Genomic DNA, 7,245 nt, shown 5'->3' on the forward strand with positions numbered 1-7,245 from the left:
ACCGTGAGCAAAATCCCCGAATCCTGCCAAACCTCGTTAGTCCATGAGCAGGGTGAAGGGCAACGACGCTAATTGGAGTGACGGCCTCACCGCGGCGGCCTCCGGAGCTGTGATAAATGAGGAGGAGGTGCTGAGCTCTGCTGCCTTTAACAGGTGCTGGGTCACCCCCAGCCCCCCCAAAAACCCCGACCCCCCCATCCCTCGGTGTGGGTGACCCTCTCGACCCGTCCGCGGGGGCATTTCTCTCTCCAGCTGCCGGAGAGGGATTTTGATCCGTCTTTGTGCAGCAGCGGCAGCGGGAAGCGCAGTGGCAACCTGCGTTCCCAGAGCCGTGATGGGGTACGGGGCCCCCCCATCCCGTTCCCCGGCATCCCGGAGATGCTCAGCAGGGATGGGAGGTGCCGCAGGCTGCGGGATTAGGGACATTGGGATAAACCCAGGGAGCAGCTGCTGCTGGAAAAGCCGTGACCGGCAGGACTGAAACTTTTGTATTTTTGCTTAAAGCCCAGGAGAGGAGCCCTGCGGCCCCGGCAGCACCGGTGGCTGTCACCGGGCCGTCTCCGTTCCCCCCCTCGAGCAGCAGTAAATCAAACTGCCAGCGCTGCCCCCGCCCCAGACCCTCTGGGGCTTTGCATTAATCAAATTAGTTGGATCAGGGACAGTACGGGAGCAGGCAAGGAGCCGCACCATCCCACGAGCTTGTGTGACCGACACTGGGGCTGAGGCTGGGCTCGACCCGGCTCCCGGCACCAGGCGAGCCCCTGTCCTCGTCCTCCTCCGCTCCCACCGCAAGCAGAGCTCGTTGTAAAACATTTGCCCCGCTCTGTGCCCTGTTTCCCCAAGGACAAACCATCCTTAAAGGCCTTTTCTCCCTCCTGGGACAGCGGGGAATTGGGAGCCTCGTAAAAGAGCTCTTGGAGCAATCTGGGTGCAGGGAGGATGCTTTGCCATGCGGGGATGGAGGGATGCTCACAGGGATGGAGGGATGCTTGTGGGGATGGAGGGATGCTCACAGGGAGGGAGGGATGCTTGTGGGGATGGAGGGATGCTCACAGGGAGGGAGGGATGCTCACAGGGAGGGAGGGATGCTCCCAAGGACAGAGGGATGCTCCCGGGGACGGCTGCTCATGGCAAGGAGAGTGGGACCCTGAGACAGCTGGAGATCTTTTCTGCCTGGAGTGAAGGAAATGAGCCCGGGCTCATGAGCTGTTGAGTGGTGTAAATAGCTTTGTAGGACCAAACCGGGCAGGTTATGGGAGGATGTTATGGGGGAGGCTGCGATGTTAATCCTGGGCAAGATCCTGAGCGTGGGCGATGTCCCACACCGGCCCTCGAGTGGCTCCTGCTCGGGGCAGTTTGGCAGGACCCACCGTGGCTTTTCCACCCAAACCTCGGGGCAGAAACCCCTCCGTTGCCCTGGAAAAGAAAAAGCCCCCGTGCGCTCACAGCCCAGAGAGCCAACCGTGTCCCGGGCTGCACCACCAGCAGCGTGGCCGGCAGGGCGAGGGAGGGGATTCTGCCCCTCTGCTCTGCTCTGGTGAGACCCCCCTGCAGGGCTGCGTCCAGCTCGGGGGTCCTCAGCACAGGACAGACAGGGACCTGTGGGAGCGGGTCCAGAGGAGGCCCATCAGGGGGTGGAACAGCTCTGCTGTGAGGACAGGCTGAGAGAGTGGGGGTTGTTCAGCCTGGGGAAGAGAAGGCTCCGGGGAGACCTTATGGTGGTCTTTCAGTGCTTAAAGGGGGCTTATCAGAAAGGTGGGGAGGGACTTTTCATCAGGGTTTTAAACTGAAAGAGGGGAGATTCAGACCAGATAGAAGGAAGAAATTGTTTACGCTGAGGGTGGTGAAACCCTGGCAGAGGTTGCCCAGAGAGGTGGTAGATGCCCCATCCCTGGGAACATCCAAGGTCAGGTTGGACGGGGCTCTGAGCGACCTGGTCTGGTTGCAGATGTCCCTGCCCACGGCAGGGGGGTTGGACTGGATGGACTTTGAAGGTCCCTTCCACCCAAACCATTCTGTGATTCTATGATTCTATGAAATGCGAGGTCTCATCCTGGCGAGGCTGAGCACCAAGCTGGGCAGTGTCTGCCCCAGCTTTGCCGCTGGGTTTGGGGAATCCACAGGAAAACCCTTGGGGCCAGGAATCATCCCCCAAAAAGCAGCATTCCCAGAGGCCAGCTGGGATTTTTAATGCAATAGTGCCACCCCGTGCGCCGAGCGAGCCCCGGGCTCCCGGCTGCGGTGACAAGCGGCACCGGTGGCCTAAGTGGCCTTGGCTGGGACATAGACGGGTGACAGGCAGGACGGGGTCCACCAGCACAGTGGGGTGGTGGCACTGGGGATTAAAACATCCAGGAGTGGGAGACACGGCCATGGGCACGGCAGCAGCAGGGAAGGGGTGACGGCTGTGTCCCCACTCGATCCCATTGCAGTTGGGACCCCGCAGGTGCCAAAAATGTCTGTGGTTTGTAGAGACACCACAAAATATGCAGAAATCACATCAAACCCAGTGCTTTCTCAAGCCGCAGAAGGGAGATTTATGCTGTTTTATGCTCTTCTCTATCTTTGCTGGTGGCCCTGTCGGGGAGCAGCTCCCAGACCACGGGGTCCCCTCTGCTCCGTGTCTTGCCCTGGGGGCCTGGGGGGGGGGGGAACACGGAAATATCCCATCTCTGACCCTGCGAGGGGACCCCAGCCCTTTCCTGAGCCCCGGGAAGGGCCAGCGTCATCCGGGAGAAAACCTCACACGGGCTGTTTGGGATGATTTAGTCATCACGCTATATTTGCATGGCATATGGGAGGGTTGGGGGGGAAACAATTATTTTGTGCACTTATAGAGCGATGTTTAAGGCAGCGGCAATGCATCCTGGAACCCCACTGTCGGACGAGCTTCAGCAGCGAGGATGGATAGGTGATGGGTGTCTCCCCGACACCCCAGGGACCAGCGGCACCCCGATGGGTGTCTCTCCGACACCCCAGGGACCAGCGGCACCCCAATGGGTGTCTCTCCGACACCCCAGGGACCAGCAGCACCCCAATAGGTGTCTCCCCAACACCCCAGGCACCCAAGGGTCCCTCCAGGTGCAGCTCAGCTCGTGTGAGATGAGCACCCAGGAGGAGGGAGTGGAGCGATGCTCCTGGTTTCAGCTCCCCCAAATTTGTTGCCACAGTGGATCTCAACCCACCATCACGACCCAACTCCCTCCCTGCCCACGGATCCCAGAGACTGTTTCAGGGCGTCAAATGGGGACAAGAAGCTTTTGGGACAGGACCCCTCTGCCCTTGAGGGTTTTTAAGGCTATTTTGGCACGTCCCGAAGGTGCACATGCATAAGGGTCCACATGCAGACGTGAGCATGACCACGCACCCCGAACGGTCCCATTGAGGGTCAGGACAGCCCCTCTGGGCACCCCCCCATCCTATAGGGTCCATATGGGATCGCCGTGCCCCTAACGCTGGTGGAGGGATTTGTCAGACGTACAGCGGCAAGGAAGGAGAAAGTTCTCTGGGCTGTGCAAATAAATACAGAGCAACGTTTGCACGCTGCGGAATAACGGCGGGGGAGACGGTTTTGCGGCCGATCGCTGGTACGACGCACACCCCCAGCGAGGCTTGAGACAGCCGCCTCCCTCCGCTCGGATCAGAAAGGCTAATCCTCCGGGAATAATAGACGTAAGCCTCTTAGCCGGCTGCGCTGTCAATGCCTGTCGCTGATGAGCTGATTAAAATCGAATGGAAAAGACTAAACTCACCCTCTCCGGGTACCCCGGGAGCCGCCCCGGCGGCAGGTGATGGAGGGGAGATGCTCCTTGCTGGGCTCGGTGGCTTCGCTCTGCCCTGTCCGTCTGTCCATCGTGGGTCTGTCCAGACCTGGGTGCTCCGTAGCCAGGAGGGAGTTTTCGAGCCTTCATAATCTCCGCAAATCCCCTCCCTGCGCCGCACCGGGAGGTCCCGGCAGCAACCGGCCCCTTTGAAGATGACGGATTATCCGTGTCCAAGCTGCCACCTGGAGCTGGAGGAAACGGTGCCAGAAAAATTGGTTACGGGCAAAACTTCACCAAGGGGACCCCCTGTCCTGGTCCTCGGTCAGCCCCAGGGGACATCCCCAACGTTTTACTTTATTTAAGCAGCTCTATGAAACAGCCATCGCCGCTCCAGACACGAGACTTGGCAAACACACCATGTCGTAGCAGAAAAACATGGGATTGCCTTGGATTTGAGAAATTTCTGAAGCACCCCGCCGCAGAATTTGGCCAATTTGGGAAGGGGACCCCGATCTCCTCAGAGTCAAATCCCTGCTCCTGGGAAGCAACGGGAGCGTGTGGAAAGCCATCATGAGAACAGAACTGATGGGATGGGGAATTTGGTTAAAAAAGAGGCTTTTTGAGTCAGAGTGAGCTACCGGTCGGATTTGAAATGTCTTGACATCTGCAGCAGCCGCAGGGTGGGATCGGAAAGCCCGGTCCTACCTGTGAGGCTGCCCACCGTCACTCGGCTGCTCTTGCCCTGGTAAAGAAGAGGGACAAAGCTGGAGCTCAAGCTGCGCGCATGCCTGCTTTCTTGTGCCTCCAGTTTTCCACTGATTCCTTCAGTAATTCTCCTCTGTCATCGGTGGTGGCTCTTTTCCAGGTCTTGTCCATGATCTGCAGTTGCTTCTGCTTCAGGAAAAATCAGGAATTATATCAGAGGAGCCCGCTGCAAACTGGAAATGTGGATCAAAGCATGTGGGGTCTCCTGCTGATCCCCTTTCAGTGCGGTATTTGGGATTTAATCCCATTTTTGGGGTGATCCCACTCTGGTTGGGTGTAGAGTCCCACTCTGCTGCGGTCGTTGCCCCTTTGGGATCCCTTTTCTTCAGGGTTTTACTGAATTATTGGTTGGCCTTTGAGTAGGATCCCACCACTGGGCTCAGCAGAGCAAGGCTCCACCAGCGGTGACCCAGGGAGGTGACATCTCTGCAGGCCACAAAGTCTCGTTAATATTTAGTCTATCCTACAGAACTGCATTAATTACCCCCCCCCCAAGCTACATTAATTACCCGTCCAAGCAACCTGGGCAGAGAGGAGATGCCTTCGGGGAAAAGCGGGGCAGAAAGACTCAGGGCTGGGACTGGCCGAGACCCCAGTTCCACCCTGGCCCCACATCCCTCTTGCAACACCCGTGGAGTATATATAGTATATCTATACATTTCTATAATATATTATTCTGTATATGTGTGCCTAACACATCAGCTCTTGCAACAAGGGGAATGCTCTGAATCTCGCCCCTCCAGCCACGAGCTGCGCCCCAAAAGCCGATGTGCCCCAACATCTGCCCCTTCCTCTCTAAACCGGTGCATCCCACCTCACTTCACTTTCTCAAAGGTGTTTTAAAGCACCTTTTTGGGGTGCTTTTGGGGTGCTGCCTGGGAACGGGCAGAGATTTGGGGTGCTGCATCGGCATGGCAGAGAGAAAGAGCAGCTTCTTGTGAGCCCCTGCTGCTCCCCGGCACCCCGCTTTTGGTTGCCTATGAGAAGCCCCCCCATATTCCTTGTAGGGGGGTTAGAGCCCATGATGGGGCTGACCCAGATGGGGGTTATTGGGGGGGTGCATATAGATTAATGTACACACACACAGAGACACATATATATGTATGCCCTTAGAACCCCAAACCACCCTCCCCAGGTCCCGGGGACCCCCCACCCGAGGGGACCCCACGGAGGACCTGCCACCAGAGGGCACCGCGCCCCCATTTTTGGGTGCCGCTTCCCACAATGCAGCGAGCCGGGCCGGGGGCTCCGCGCCGCTCCGCACGCCGGGCTGCGGCCGCAGGGCGAGCGCGGAGCTCCGCGCAGCCCCGCGCAGCCCCGCGCAGCCCCCGCCGCCAGGTAAGCGCTGCCCCCCGGCCCCGCAGGGCGAGCTCGCCTACTTTGGGTGGTTTATTTTATTTTATTTTATTTATTTTATTTTATCGTTTTATCTTTTAATTATTTTAATTTTTCTAATTATTTTAATATTTTAATTTAATTTATTTTATTTTATCTTATTTTATTTTATTTTATCTTATTTTATTTATTTATTTATTTATTTATTTATTTAATATTATATTAATTTATTTTATTTATTTATTTTATTTTACTTTCTAATCCCTTCCCCCGGCCCAGGAGGGGAGCGTGGGCTCAGCCGGGGAGCAGCACCATCCGCTCCCGGGCTGGGTCCCGGCTGGAGGGCACCCATCACCCCCAACCCCTTCCCCTCCCCATCCCGGGCTGGGGGGGGGGTGTCCCCGGGGCTGGGGGGATTTTCGGTGCTGTGGAGGGGCAACATCAGCAGTGGGGTGAGCCCTGCTGGAGGGGCTGGAGGGGGGGGATTGGGTTCTCACCCAGACCCCCAAAGTTAGGGGAAACTCGTGCCCGTGGCACTGGCTCGTCTCCGGCTCCTCCGGGATGGTGCAACATAAATTAGGTTTAATGTGAAAGCAGCTGTTTAAATAGCGGGCGAGGGCTCCTCCGCCCCTGCTGAAAGTTGCTTTTGAGTTTGGCAATTTGGGCCCTGGGGGACGCAAGGAAAATTGGCTGCTTTAAAACAGGACTTTTGAGCCGCGAGGAGAAATCCCAGCCAGGAGGGAGAGTCCGGGATGGCCGGAGAGGAGGTGAGTGGCCCCCGAAAGCGGAGGAATGGCTTTGGCTTCCCCTTAGAGAGGGATCTCAGGAGCCCCGGCGTGCCCGTCGCTGCTGGTTTAGTGGTACCTCTCCATCCTTTGGCTGGGGCTGCGTTAACTCCTCGCCCGGGATGTGAGCCAGGAGAGCGCGGGGAGAGCAGCAGGGCTTGGGAGAGTCTCGCTTCCTTGCCCAGTTCTCCCTTCGTGTGATGGCTCTGGAGGTGCTCGGGACTCACCAGCTCTCTCGAATTGTGTTTTGGGCCCGTTGGTCATTTAAAATTCTCAGTTTTGCACAAAAGCCCCCAGCCAGAGCAGCATTAAAGAAATTTTTCTGTGCCAGGGAGGGAAGTTGGACACAGGCTAAAGCAAATAAACTTGTATTTCATCATGCTGGGGTTGGGTTTCTTTGTTTTCCACCCTGCTCTGGGCAGTCTGGGCTCCCTACGGCCACAACGTTTCCACGTCTAACCTTCACCTTCAAACGCATCTCAGTGACCGAGCAAAAAAAACTTCTGCTCCTTTCTGCAAACCTCGCTCCCTACGGAGGCTGCTCTGTCCTCTGCCTCCCGCGTGCTCCTCCTTTGCGTGTTTCTCCTCTCGGTTGC

This window comes from Calonectris borealis, chromosome 3, assembly GCF_964195595.1.
Source record: "Calonectris borealis chromosome 3, bCalBor7.hap1.2, whole genome shotgun sequence".
Lineage (NCBI taxonomy): Eukaryota > Metazoa > Chordata > Aves > Procellariiformes > Procellariidae > Calonectris > Calonectris borealis.